Source organism: Lissotriton helveticus, chromosome 12 (genome assembly GCF_964261635.1).
Source record: "Lissotriton helveticus chromosome 12, aLisHel1.1, whole genome shotgun sequence".
NCBI lineage: Eukaryota > Metazoa > Chordata > Amphibia > Caudata > Salamandridae > Lissotriton > Lissotriton helveticus.
Window position 1 is genome coordinate 239369586 of NC_136073.1, and position 12245 is coordinate 239381830.

General features: G+C 48.4%; 1 protein-coding gene across 5 annotated transcripts in view; it reads right to left on the reverse strand.

Annotated features, from left to right (window-relative positions):
• ANKRD11 (ankyrin repeat domain 11) overlaps positions 1 to 12245 on the reverse strand; it is a 1187914-nt gene that overhangs the window by 393017 nt on the left and 782652 nt on the right. The gene's annotated exons all lie outside the window — the stretch shown is intronic.

The window sequence follows — 12245 nt, forward strand, 5'->3', positions numbered from 1 at the left end:
GGATCTGAGATTTTTCTTTGAGCAATACCCCTGGCATGTGCCAGCTCCACGTGACTACGTTGGCGCCGTTGTTACGTCCGCGTCACCTATATAGGTGCCACCTTGACGTGCTGTCAGTTAGTTTACGTGACTTAAGCACGGTGCCATGAATTGCACTGACATTGGTGTGTTTTGAACAACTAGGTCCCTGAAAGGGAACAGCACGACTCTAAAAACCTAACCACAATGTAGTGGGGTAGGGTAGGTCAGTAAGAAATCTGCGGCTACGTAATGTCTCTACCAGATAAGGCGTTACCAAAGGCAAGTAACTTGTCTATCTGATAGAGACATCTAGCCGCAAATGAATTACCTCTTGTTTATAGCACATTGTTATAGCACAAATTGACAGCAACATAGTGAATACTGAAGGGATCATTTCTAGTCCTTATGAAGAAGCCTTGATGCTTCGAAACATGTTGACTTGATCAGGAGTATAAGCACATAACATGCAGGACAACTCCGCACCACCTTTTTAACAGCACCAGCCTCCATGACCTATTAAAGTTTTTTAAGTCCATGAGGTCAGGTTTTTAATTCACTTACTGCATCCACCCTTGACCCTTCCTCTCACTGCCTCTACATCACACATAGTAGTGTAAAATCAGTGCTCCAGCGAAGTCGCTGGTCGTTGCACGCCCCGTCGCGGGAAGACCCCTATGATGAAGCATGACACCAAGGGCCCTTTTGGTGTGTGAGGGGTATTTAAGCAAGCACTGAGTGCATCCTACCTTGATAGGAAACACATTCTTCTGAACCCCCTTGAAGGTGGATCCTTTTGGTTTTGCCAAAACAACATTACAGACTTCAGGAGGAAGGTTGAATGCTATCAACTGCCACCACTCAATCTCCACACAAGAAGGCGTAGTTGACAGGTTCGGGTGGAGGACCCTCCCCTGCTGCTGCGACAGAAGATCCTCCCGAAGGGGCAGCCTGATCAGAGGATCTATGCTCAATTGGAAAAGCTTGGGATACCAGACTCCACGTGCCCAGTCCTAAGCCACAATAATTACTTGGTCCCGGTAGCTCCTGATCTTCTTGAGGACTGAAGTGGTATTGGAGGAAAGGAGTATAGGAGGCCTGAGCTCCACTAGAGATGAAGAGTCTACGAGGGGAGTGCCCCCTTGGAAACTCCAGCGAGCAAAACTGCTGGCACTGCGTATTCTCAGCAAAGGCCAATAGATCTAACCAAGGCTGTCCCCACTGTTGAAAGACGCTTTGTTCTACCTCCAGATGGAGACGCCATTGATGAGTCGCAAGGCATCGACGCCGGAGTTAATCTGCCCTGGTGTTAAGAGAACCTGTCAGGTGTTGAACCACCAGGGATTTGCCCTGCTTTTCCAGCCCGGAGACGCAGGGTCCCCTGACAAAGGCTCCATGACTTCATCCCCCCTGTTTATTGCAGAATCACATGGGGGTGGTGTTGTCCGTGAACATTTGAAACAGCTTTCCCTTGATTGAAGGAAGAAAGACTTTCAATGCCAAGCAAATTTCTCAGAGCTCCAGCAAGTTGATGTGGAGTCTGGATTTCGCTGAGACTACAGAACTCTGTTCTCCACCTCTGCCATAATGCCGCCCCATCCCAGAAGTGACATCTGTCACTACTGTGTGGTCTGGTTGAGAAAGGGAGAGGGATCTGTCTCTGACCCAATCGTGGTTGTTTAGCCCCCACTGCAGATCCTGTACAGTTCTCTCTGAGATCTGGAACGTTTTGGAGGGATTCCCCTGATGCTGTGTCCACTGCCACTTAAGGTCCCACTAAAGAGCCTGCATATGACATCTGCCGTGTGTCACTAGCAGAAAGCAGGAGGCCATGAGGCTCATAAGCCTCACAGTAATTCTCACCAAAATCTAGGATAGAGGCTTAAACATCGGCATCATAGCCTGAGTGTCTTAGAATAGCCGCTAGGGAGAATAGGCCCGAAACTGCACAGTGTCCAGAACAGCTCAGATGAAAGGGAGCGTCTAAGAGGGAATCAGGTGTGACTTTGGCACGTTGATAGTGATTCCCAGCAAATGCAGGAGGTTCGAGCATTCGGGAGTTGGAGATGACAGCCTGGGGCGAGCTCGCCTTCAATAGCCAGTCATCGAGTTAGGGGAAGACTGGTACCCCCCCACCCCACCCCTCCCATCTGTGCAGATGAGCGCGACCACCGCCAACACTTTGGTGAACACCCGAGGAGCGCTGGTGAGGCCAAAGGAGAGTACGATGAATTGAAAGTGCTAGTGGCGTACTGTAAACCGCAGGCAGAGCCGATGTGCAGACGGGAATGTGAAAATAGGTGTCCTGGTAGTCCAACGCTACCATCCAGTCTCATGGGTCCAGACCAGATAAGACCCGAGCTAGAGTGAGCAGCTTAAACTTTTCCTTTTGGAGGAAGTAGTAGAGGGCTCACAGATGTAGGATAGGGCGTAGACCCTTTTCCTTCTTCAGGAAGAGAAAGTAGAGGGAATAACAACCTACTTCTGATGCTGGAACCCTCGCTATTGCTCCCTTGGCGAAGAGAGTCAATACTTCCTCCTGAAGCAAGGTCAGGTGATTTTCAGTCAGCCAGTCGTAAGCGTGAGGCATTGAGGGAGTGGTATTCTCGAATGGGAGGGAGTAGCCGCTTCTGACTATCTGGAGGACCCACCTGTCCAAGGTGATGTCCTGCCAGTGGTGGGGGTGATGGTTGATCCTCCCACTAAATGGCCGCCCATGATCTTGAGATGTTGACCTGACCTCTGGCCACCCGACCCACTTTGGACCGCAATGAGCCACCCCCACGGCGGCACAGAGGCTGTAGGTCTTGTGCACCTTGTGGCTGGGATATGGCTGGCACGGCTGAAATCACCTTCCGCAGCCACAAAAGGGGCGAAAAACAGACTGGGGCAAATGGCCACTGAGATGCCTAAGGAGTTGGCAGTAGCTCGCAAGTTCTGAAAGTGCTCCAGCACCAGGTCTGCCTGGTCTCCGAAGAGATGAGTGCCATCAAAAGGCATGACCATGAGAGGGGCCTGGACATCCCTAGCAAAAAACAGAAGTCCTCAACCAGGCGTGGCGTTGAACAGTCACCATCAATAATTTCGATCTGCTTAGCAAGTCGGTCGTGTCGAGACCACAATGAATGGCGAACTTTGCCGCATCTCTCCCATCTGATACTGCCTGGGAGAGGATGGCCTTGGCTTCCTCTGGGACCTGTGGGAGCACTTTTGCAACAGTTTCCCACAAAGTGTGAGAGTAATGGCCCAATAAGCATGTGGTGTTCACCGGCCACAATGAAGGCTGGTGGAAGAAAACAAAATTCTTGGCTCTATCACCCTCCCCGGGCTCTGCTCTACCTGCAGTGGAATGAATATCCTCGGCTGGTTGAGGGGTGGGGGGGGCAGGGTGAGATGCTAGTGTTTACTCTGAGCAGGAGCAGAGCTCCGGGAAGGTCACCCTGCGGTGGCAGGTGCCCAGCGCGGCAGCGGGGTCATCTTCAGGGTCTGTGTATTTTAGGGGGTCGGTATTAATAAATAGGCAACAGCTGCTAACAAGGGGTGCAGAACAATGTGGAGGAGCTGACAATTACAGGAGGGGGCATGTGTAAGCCAAGGGCTTTAGTGCTTTTATGTGGGTGCCAGGGCGTGGTGCCGCCAGCCCTCACCCTGTCCGGGAAACCATGCCCTGGGCTCTGCCGATAACCTCGTAATCTGAGCATTAATTCCGAGGAGTGAAGCTGCGGGAGGCTGGTGGGGCGAGAGGCTACTGGCTGTGGTCAGTAGCAGAGGAAGCTGGAAGTTAAGTAACAATACCCCAACCCCGTAGTGCGTGGGAGCCTGAGCTCCCTGGGGCCCCTATATCCCTGTGCACAGGCGGCAAGCCCCTGACAGCGCCTGCTCAGCCAGATTCTCTTTTATGGCATGTACCCTGTCACTCGGCTAAGAAGCATCAAGCATTGAAAATGAAATAGGTCTTGCCTTTTATTAAGTTAAAGCCATTTGCTTTGCTATACAATACCATTAGGAAAGCAATGGCTTTAACTTAGTCAAAGGTGAAACCTATTACATTTTAAATGCGTGTTTGGTCTACTAAGGAGTCCACCCCTGGTGCACAGAGTGAAAGGCTGTTACAGCCTTAACAAACATGATCCTATGTACATGAAGTCAGGCCAGCAAGCTAATGTCGGAGGCAGAATGACAATGAGGTCTTCCCCCTGTCACAGCATAAGATATGCCTGCCCTCTGGCTCCTTTCAGGTATGAAAGGGTCTGCAAGGATCTGCTGATGGGAAGCCATTAGCACTTACTTTTCAGGGGACTGCAGTAGGGGAGAGAACTGGAGCATGGGTTGAGGGGGGGCTTGGTGAAGGGCAGCGAGAGAGATCCTCAGTTTATTTTTGTCCTTCTGTACGCAGTGGAAATAAACCAGTCTCTGCTCTTCTCCTTTGTCTACCGGATAACAATTACTGTAGTCAACAGAAACAGTTGTGGCCGTAGTTGACTTTAAAACTAGGACACCAAGTTCAAGTCCCAGCATCAGTTCGACATTCTGTGATCCTGGATAAATAAAGCACAATCTACATGAACCTAAAAAAAAAAATACGTCCCTCTGTAATGATACCTGGTGGTCACCAAGCGCTCCAATGCCTCATTCTATATAAAACTGCATGTAAGGAAAGCGACACGTTTTTCTTTGTTTTTGCATTTACACACTAGCATCATTCCCTTTGTCAGAACGTAAACGTGATGCTAAAGTAAAACAAAACACAGATGCACCTTTCACAGTCTCTGAACATTTGAGGGCCTCAAGTTCTGGAAAATATAAAATGATCATCGTAAAACTCATGGTGTGTCTAAAAGGCAGTTTAGCTCTGTACTCGATCATGTTGCCCAGTGAACATAAATTAAAACATCCACAGCAAACGTATGGATTAAAAAAAACAATTGAAAGCATGTTTTTTTTGTTTGTTTTTTTGTTATAATTCTGTGCTTCTAAAGTATATTTTTTTCATTGGAATGTTAATTTCCAATTTAAAACCTGACCCTATAAGCTTTAAAATACGTTTATTACCGCAAATGTTTGCTATCATTTAGCTCTATTATCCTAACTGGGCAGCGTACTGCAAAAGATTGCGATCTGTGAATGTGGGTCACTTATTATGGCTGCCCGGTCGAATAATGGCCCCAATCCAACTCTGAATGAAAAAAACTATGCTATGGCGCAGTCCCGAGGCAGCTTTAACAAGTGGGCGGAAAGAGTGAGAAAGCCTTGCTCGGTAACAGCAGTGTTACCCAGGACATACAAATTGCACATTGTATGTTTAACTACCAATGCGTGCAGACCCAAGTGATTTCGGGCAATAATGTAATGGCCTATGTAGCCTAATTCCGAAAGTACAGAGGATAAATGTAAATGTACCGGTATTTATAGAGCGCACAGCTACTTCCGTGAGGTAGTGTCCCGGCGCTGTCCGTATGCCGCTTAAGAACCCTTCCTGGTTTTCCCTGTGAGTGTCCACTCCTGGGCACCCCCAGGGTGAAACCAGGCATCCCAGCGCTTTTGGGGCCGTTGTGGAGATTAAGCAAGCTATCGAACAAATGGCTACGTTTGGGAGTGACTGTATGCAACCTACCATACCGTCAAGTTTTTAAGTCCAAATCAACAGTCACCGAAATTTTTTTTATCCGGTCCAGACAGCGCACTTCTAATTTAGATGGTGTGAAACGAACAATACACCAAGATGGTACATTTCGGGCCACCGTTATCTTGACTCAAACAGACTTGTCAATGTTGAAGCTAACTAAAATGTTATTCAAATGAATACGTTGCTTTGCCGAACCAGCCACTAGATGGCGCCCCGTTGCAAAGCACGTGAAACTAGTAGCTTTAAGCTGCAAAGGACCCCACTTGAATCTATCTTACATTTAATTGCTGCTGGCTTAAAACACCTCCAGGTGCGAGGAAGCATGGACCTTAATGAACACTCCCTGCGTCCAAAGCTTGCTTTAAATAAAGGAATTTATCCACCACCAAGGATTTTTGACGTGGTCCAGGAACGGAAGTTTCACGCGATACCAGTTTTTAGGATAACTACAAACTAAGAATAATTTCCATTTGTATTTGTTGAGTGTAAATCAATCGTGTACAGTGCTGATAATCGGATTCGCTAAGGCCCTCTAGTACTCAAGTTAGACACCAGTCTTCTATACAAAGCATTACTATGAACTGTTTTCTAATATAGGATGGTAGCAAACAAGCATGCTTGAGTCTGTTCCCGATTTTAAGACATCATAACAATTCTTATGCTTCAATTAGATGGAGGAACAATAAAACCCTTGAAACCACAAAGAAAACGGCCCTCCAAGACAGAATCCACGCCAACAACAGTAAAGAAATCTTCGCCATCGTCAAGGAGTTCGCCAGGCTCAGCAGTGAGATCTCGGACGTCCCCCCAAGAAATCTGCGACAAACTCTGCATCTACTTTCACCAAAAGATCAGACTGATCTACAACAGTTCCAACGCTCAAGACCCAGCCACGGAGCCAGACACCCCCCTCCCAATCAAACTGCACCGAACCTACCCTGTTCAACTGGACCCCGCTCACCATAGACGACACTCAAGACAAATAAGAACATCCACTCAGGAGCCCCCACGGACCTCTACCACATATTTCACAGAACAGTCATCTCCATCGCCCCGGAACTCCAGAGCACCATCAACTGCTCCATCGAAATCGCCACCTTCTCAGACTGGTAACACGATCAGATCAACCTCCTGCTGAAAAAGCTGTTTGCCGACCCGACAGACCTCAAAAACGTTCGTCCCATCTCCTTGCTCCCCTTCCCAGCAAAGGTCACTGAGAAGGCCATCAAAGCCCAACTCTCCGAATTCATCAAGTGAACCACATCCTGGATATCTCACAATCTGGTTCCGAAGCAATCAACAGCACCAAGACCGAACTCCTCGCAACCACTAACATCCACACCCTCCTCGACCGGGGTGAAGTGGCAGCCCTGATCCTGCTAAACCTCTCTGCTGCCTTTGATACAGTCTCACACTAAACGCTAATCACAAGACTCTACGATTACGGCTTCTGCAGCAAGGCATTAGGCTGGATCCACTGCAACCTCGCTGCTGAACTCATTGAGTCAGACTACCTCCATTCAGCTCCTAACCTACACAAATCAGCTGCGGAGTGCCCCAGGGCTCCTCCCTGAGGCCCACCCTCTTCAATGTCTACATGCCCCCCTCGCTGCCGTCCAAAGAAACCATGAACTCAACATTGCCTCCTTCACAGACACCCAGCTGATCCTCTCCTTCACCAACGGACCCTCAGCTGCCATAATCAACTTCCATAGAGGGATGAAGGCCGTTGCCTCCTGGATGGAGGACAGCGGCCTGAAACTCAACTCTGATGAGACGGAAGTACTCTACCTGGGACCCACCCCCTCTGCCTGAGAACTCCTGGTGGCCTACTGCACTGGGACCCCTCTCCCCCAACCGTTTAGATCGCACATGCAACCTCAGCATCATGCTGGACTCCTGGCTCACAATGATCTGCTAGATCAACGCTGTATCCTCCTCATAGCTGCTTTTACAAACTATGCCTACTCCAAAAGACCTTCAGATGGATCCCCACCTAAGCAAGAAAGACAGTCACCCACGCACTCCACCAGCAGGCTTGACTACGGCAATGCCAGCATCACCCAGAAACTCCTCAGAAAACTACAGAACATTCATAATATTGCAGCAAGACTGGTCCTCAGCATCCCCACCTTCGTGAACTTCATTGGTTCGCAGTCAACAAAAGAATCGCCTGCAAAGCCCTCCACAATTCTGGACCAGCATACCTGAACCACCTCCTCGCATTCCACGGTATAGCCAGACACCGCCACTCCTCTCCGCCTGACTAGCCCTTGCCTCGATCCCTCATATCCATGAGACAAGAACCAGAGGAAGATCCTTCTCCTAACTCGCCAAGACCTGGAACACACTGCCCCTCCACTTCAGGCAATCCCTGTTGATGGAGACTCAAGACCTGATTTTTCGACTGAACACAGACGGACCAGCAGTACCCACCCCTCCCTCCAGCGCCTTGAGACACTCGCGGGTGAGTATCTCCGCTGTACCAACCCCTGATTGACTGATTAAATGTGGTTGCATTACATTGTTTACAGTTATTTGTCTCGATCTCTAATGCAGGGAACAGCACTTTCACTTTCCAAAGTGAGCCTAGCTTCTTAAAAGGAAAGTTATTTGCCTTCAAAATAGATCTCATGGGTGGATCACAAAGCGTATGACACTGAAGTGAACCATGTTAAACATTTACTGATATACGGTCAAAAGATCAGGTATTTCTTATGTGCCACCACACACTTGCACATCACAGTGCATACAAATGGTGTGGAGAAAATATGTAAGCAAAAAGATTAGAATCACAAAGATTCAATGTCAATACACTAAAAAGAGAGCAGAAATCGTAGAAGGGAACGGAATTTATGCACGTTTGCATATGCTCAGGCATGCACTTTGCAAAACTCAAGATTTCGTAAACTAAACATGCAGGCGATAATGTAGGTGAAAATGCAGAGAAGCAAATTACTGTTCAGCACGAAGCATTAGGAGGGTTGCTTTCTGCAGCTGCCTACAGCTCAGTCATGAGACTATGATATCATCTTTATACGTATACCCATTGCGCAATGAACTGGGGGAAGGGTTTTTGTTTTATAAAATTATGCATTGTCAAGAGCAAGCTGGAACAGTCAGTCCTTTCAAAGTGGCACAAATACTTTTCTTTCATTGGCGACCTGTGTCTTTATTACATGGCTACGAGGATTACTGCGGGCACTGCCAAAAGCCTCTGGAGGAAATGTAAGAATCAGCGATTTGAGCAAGCTGGAAGCTTTAAATGCCTCAGCTGCATCACAATACTGCTGCAGGACCCAAAACGTCTGCCCCCAACACTATCAGCTGGCCATGCTACTTCGCAAAGGTAAAACGGTCCATGGGAATAGGACAACTCATTTTATTCAAGCCAGGTAACCAATGTAACTGTCAGCCACAGATTAATTCTCCAAAGGAAACCTATACTCTATAGGATAAAACACTCCCCACTAGAGAATAAAAATAACAAAACTACTCATTTCAACCAATGGAAGAGGGGGGAGGGCTTTTTTTGTTCGATTTTCAGCAGCACTGATATTGTTTTTATAAACAGCCCTGAGCAAATCACATAGGTTACATGGGGATAAAGTATCTCAACTTTAAAAGGTTGATAATGTATTCACTCACCGAAGATCACAAAGAAAGGAGGGGACGGACGGCTGCTGCGTTCATCACTCTCCATACAAACAGGCACAGCTGTAAGGGAAGAGGAGTATCAAGGTAGCAGTATCATGGCCGTCTAGAAGCAATGCCCATGGACGTCAATTCACCAAAATACCGGGGGTAGTAGCATTTCGTTACTCCCCTCAGCTCCCAGGGAAGGTCATGTTCCACCGAACTGTGCTCCATGTAATATTACTCACTATTACTGTAATGAAACATTACTCAAAAAGCGAGTGGAGCCCCAACCAACGTCCGTAAGACGAGCTGTCACTGTATTCCTGCCACTGATTTTGCCACCTCTCAGGTCAGTGGTCGTAAAGGTAGTGCCAGAGTTCACAAAGGGCATGCTGGGAGTGGCAGCTGCGACCTCTGGCGACCCCTAAATGATGTCCATAGCAATGCCTTAGAGTCAGGAGAGCTAAGGTTTGCCAGGCTGCCAAAGGTCAGGTTCTACTGTGTAATAATCACAGTGGTGACTCCTCCGCTATGGCGGAGGAGCGTCCTCCACTGTTTCAAGCAGTGTGAGAAGAGGAAACATAGCATGATAATAACTTTTAGTAATCATGTTCTGTTTCCTTTGCGGGCGGGAGGGTGGGCTGGGCTGCTCTGCTCACGGAGCAGGGGAGGAGCAGAGCGGTTTGCCTACTCAAGTGCGCAATGACTGTTTGGTCCGCCCTCTGGGGACGCCCAAAGCATTCATGCGAACCTCACTCAACTCTATGCAGGTTGCATTACAGACTGCATGGAGAACATGCCCACCCCTACAGCCCCTAGCTTCTTAAGGCCTCATGTCACAGCGCTAAGACCAATCACAACGCTGCACTGCAGCGTTGTGATTGGCTTAGGGGAGGGAGCCTGGCTGCCTGTTCCTCAAAGCGGACTCAGAAGAGCAGGAGCAGAGGAGTCGCGGGACCTGGCCTCGAGGAAATTTTCTTTCTTCTTACATTTAGAACCACCGCTCCCCCCGCGACAACCCCCTTCCCCATAGCCCCTGTACTCGCCTCCCCCTCACCCGTGAGCCACGCCTGCCGCCCCCGACTAATCCTCGGACGACTTGGAGGAAAAAGTACTATAGTCAGGTTGTGATTGTACGGGCTTAGGGAGGGAAAAGTCGGCTTAGAAGCAGGTGATTTTATCAGGCCATGCTTTGCTAGTTGTGAAAGAGGTCTTGAATTATAGTTACAGGTCTTGGGTACAAAGCCTGAGAAAAAGCAGGACAGATTAAAAGTCTTGTTGAAGAGTTTTGTTTCAAGTCGTCAAATTTGTGTTCTGAAGCCGCCTACAAGTTTGAGTTTATTTTGTACTTACTGTGGTGTATTTCGTTTAGTAGCGCTTCAAAGCCTCACACTCTAATCTGAGTGCGATTGTAAAGGTAGATAATTAAGCTTGTTAAGTACAGGGGTAAGATTATTGTTTAGTGACTAATCAATAGTTGAAACTGTAGAGGAGACCACTAGTGTTTAGGCAACTTTAGAATATCAATAGCTACACCACTTTCAATTTTAGAAGTTGATTATTAGTGAGCTGTGTTCACCATGGCATTGTGTGTGAATCTAGGTTGAGTTTACGGTCTACCACAAAGATCAGTAATATGGAACTGTGCATTATTTTATAGTTAGCTCCGTTTTCTTGAGGGCTATTCTGCCAGATTTTAAAATTACTGTTGAAGTCATGGCTAATTGAGAGACTTTAGTTTGCACTAAGTCTTTCAGTTCTATCTTGGATATACAATGTATGATGGAGTCAATGAATATACAATGTTCTACTTTAACCTATATCGGAAATCCTATGCATTATGGCTCCGGGGTGTGTGACGCTGCTGTGAGAGAGCAGGGGGCATATCTTCGGGTGCCTACACTCGTGTGTTTTTAAAAAGGGCTTGCTTTTAGAAAGCGTGTGTGTCGATTGCTGACAGTCACCTTTTTCTCTGCTCTACCACTCCCCGTTCCTCCCCAAGCCGAGCTCGTGGTGTGGAGGGAGGTCTTACTATCCCTATTCACTTCCGGCGGAAGCGGGGGTGTGCGGTCTAGTCATTCTACCGCCGCCTCCCTACTTAACGCAGGAGAAGTGTCAGGCTCCAGACCTACTAACTAGGGTACGTGTACTGTTGTACTACTGCGCCATATTCAACGACTTGATGGCGGGGGGCACGATCTATGTGCTCGCACCTCGCTTCGTAACCAATTCGTGGGGGGCACGATTTAGGTGCTCGGACCACGCCATCCTATTTTAATTGTAAATTGTTAAATCCTATGCATTATGGCTCCGGGGTGTGTGGCGCTGCTGTGAGAGAGCAGGGGGGCATATCTTCGGGTGCCTGCACTAGTGTGTTTTTTAAAAGGGCTTGCTTTTAGAAAACATGTGTGTCGATTGCTGACAGTCACCTTTTTCTCTGCTCTACCACTCCCCGTTCCTCCCCGAGCCGAGCTCGTGGTGTGGAGGTAGGTCTTACTATCCCTATTCACTTCCGGCGGAAGCGGGGGTGTGCGGTCTAGTCATTCTACCGCCGCCTCCCTACTTTAACCGATGTGCTGGGTGACGCGCAGCGGACGCGCGCACCGGGCGCGACGATGGCGCGCCGGAGTCGTGCCAGAGTCCTGCCCGTCTGCGCCCGTCCGCGACTGTATGCGGCCCAGGGCCAGTCCCTTTGCCCCAACGTGTGCTAACTCTAGGCTAACCTATTCCAAAAATATTCTCCTGTCCCTCAGGCCACCCCATTGTTCTTCTGACACTCCTTTCTCCCCACAGCACACGCCCCTGACCTGCCCGGATTGTTCGCTGTGTCTCACTGCGCTTCCATCAACAACAGACATTTCGGCATCTAATTTTCTATGCAAATCGATTCCGAAACCCCCCTTAGACACTTTTAACTTTATCAGTTTAAACTGCAGGTCCCTCCCTAAGCACAGCAGAGACG